The sequence below is a fragment of the Geospiza fortis genome, unplaced genomic scaffold, assembly GCF_000277835.1.
Source record: "Geospiza fortis unplaced genomic scaffold, GeoFor_1.0 scaffold263, whole genome shotgun sequence".
In the NCBI taxonomy this organism is placed as follows: domain Eukaryota; kingdom Metazoa; phylum Chordata; class Aves; order Passeriformes; family Thraupidae; genus Geospiza; species Geospiza fortis.
Window position 1 is genome coordinate 795 of NW_005055135.1, and position 2,595 is coordinate 3,389.

Sequence of the window (2,595 nt, forward strand, 5' to 3'; positions counted from 1 at the left end):
AAAAAAACCTGGAAAATTGGGAAAATGAGGGGAAATTTGAGGAAAATCAGGGAAAATATTAAAAATTTGGGAAAAGAATTGGGAAATTGGGGGGAAATAAGGAAAATTGGGGAGGAAAACGTGGAAAATTAGAAGAAAATGGGAAATTGTGGGGAAAATGATGGGAAATTGGGAAAAATGAAAATTGGGGAAAAAATGGGAAATTGGGGGGAAAATGATGGGAAATGAATAAAAACTGTGGGAAATCAGGGAGAAAAGCAGGAAAATTTAGGGGGGAAATTGGGAAAATTGGGGGGAAAATTGAAAATTGGGGAAAAGAACGTGGAAAATTGGGGGGAAAGAATGGAAAATTAGGGAAAAATGGGGGGAAAAATTGGGGGGAAAATAATGGAAAATCGGGGAAATTGGGGAAAAATGAAAATTAGGGAAAACAAGATGGGAAATATGGGAAAAAACCCATTGAAAATTAGGGAAAATCACTGGAAAATTGGGATTTTTAGGGGAATTTTGGGAACATTTTGGGGAAAAATCCCAAATTCCCTGGCTGGAATCCTCACCTGGAATCCTCAGGGCTCTTCCAAGGTTTTCTCTTCCTCCTTTTCCGGGGATTTTTCCTCTTTTTCTGGATTTTTTTCCGGATTTTCCTCCTCAGTTTGAGTTTGGGGGGAAATCCCGAATTCCTGGGATTTTTCGGGGGGATTTTCTGGGGAATTTTGGGGATTTTCTTGGGAATTTTCTTGAGAATTTTGGGGATTGTCTTGGGGATTTTCCTGGGAATTTTTGAGATTTTCTTGGGAATCTTCCTGGGAATTTTTTGGGGGATTTTCCTGGGATTTTTTGGGGGGATTTTCCTGGGGATTTTTGGGATTTTCCTGGGGATTTTCTTGGGGATTTTCGGGATTTTCTTGGGGGTTTTCCTGGGAATTTGTGGAATTTTCGGGAATTTCGGGCTCCTCCAGGAACGGGGGCACCAGGAGGGGCCCGGGGGCCGTGAGGAATTCCTGGGATTTGGGGCAATCCTTGGCAATTTGGGATTTTTCCGGGGAATTTTCCGGAATTTCCGCGGCTTTGGGGCCCTCCTGGGGCTGCTCCGTGAAGGGATCTTCACCCTGCAGGGGGAAAAATGGGAATTTTGGGGGGAAATCAGGGGAAATTGGGAATTTTGGGGTTGGGATAAATTGGGGGGGGAACATGGAAATTTGGGGGAAATGGAGGAAAAAAGGGGAAATTGGGGGAAAAGATTGAAAATTTGGGGGAAATGGGAATTTGGGGGGAAATGGGGGGGAAAGGGAAAATTAGGGGGAAAACATGGAAATTAGGGGAACAACAAGGAAAATAATGGAAATTTGGGAAAAATCAGGGAAAACAGGCAAAATTGGGGGGAAAACCATGGAAAATTGGGAAAAATGGGGGAAAAACAGGAATTGGGGGAAAGGAAAAATTGGGAAAAAAACCAAAGGAAATTTGGGGGAAATGGTGGGGGGGGGAGAAACATGGAAAAATTGGGGGAAAATCCTGGAAATTTGGGGAAAATTGGGGGGTAAACCATTGAAAATTGGGGAAAACCAGGGAGAATTGAGGGTAAAACCACGGAAAATTGGGAAAAAAGGGAAATTAGGGGAAAAACCGTGGAAAATTGGGAGGAAATGGAAATTCCAGGAATTTGGGAAGAGGAGGAGAAACCTCAAAGCTCCAAAGGGGAAAAATCAGAATAAAATGGACCTGGAATTGTCCCCAAATCCTGCCAGAGGGGGGATTGGGGGAATTTTTTGTGTTTTTCTGGGACTATTCAGGGTTTTCTTTGAAATTTTCAGGTTTTTGGGGGGGGAGTTTTGTGGGGATTATTTTTCGAGATTTTTTTTTGTTTGTTTGTTTGTTTAATTTTTGGCTTTTTTGGGGAATTTTCTAGGGGTTTGTTGTTGTTGTTGGTTTTGGGAATTTTTAGGGTTATTTGGCAATTTTTGGGGGGGTTTTTTGGGGAATTTTGGGGGGAATTTTCAGGGTTTTTTGGCAATTTTTTGGAGTTTTTTGGGGGAATTTTGGGGGGAATTTTCAGGGGTTTTTTGGGAATTTTGGGCTTTTTCTGGGAATTCTCAGGCATTACCTGGACTCCTTTTCCAGCTGGGAATTGCTTCCCTGGGATTTCAGGGAATTTCTGAGAAATTTTTGGAATTTCTGGGAATTTGGGGTTTTTGGTTTTTTTTCCTCTGGGGAGATTTTTTCCAGGATCGGCTCCGCGGGATGGAGAGATTCCAGTTTGGGATGGGCTGGGCTAATGGGAATTGCTGGGAATTATTGAGATAATAATGGCAATTACTGGGAATTATTGAGATAATAATGGGAATTACTGGGAATTATTGAGATAATAATGGGAATTGCTGCTCTGGGCTAATGGGAATGACTGGAGCCCTGGACTGGGATTTGGGAATGATCCCATCCCAAACTGGGAGAACAGGAATCCCTTTTTTGGGATCCCAAATCCCTTTTTTGGGATCTCAGTCCCCTCCTTTGGGATCCAAAGTCTGGTTTTTTTGGGGGATATTCCCAGAATCCCAAATCCATTTCTTTTTGGGGGATCCAAGGTCCCTTTTCCAG

General features: G+C 42.7%; 1 long non-coding RNA gene across 1 annotated transcript in view; it reads right to left on the reverse strand.

The window, feature by feature from the left end:
• LOC115949229 overlaps positions 1-766 on the reverse strand; it is a 1,072-nt gene extending 306 nt beyond the window's left edge. The window contains exon 1 of the long non-coding RNA XR_004082801.1: positions 558-766. This is a non-coding gene — a long non-coding RNA (uncharacterized LOC115949229). The remainder of the gene's footprint in view (positions 1-557) is intronic.
• Between the last annotated feature and the right edge of the window lie 1,829 nt (positions 767-2,595).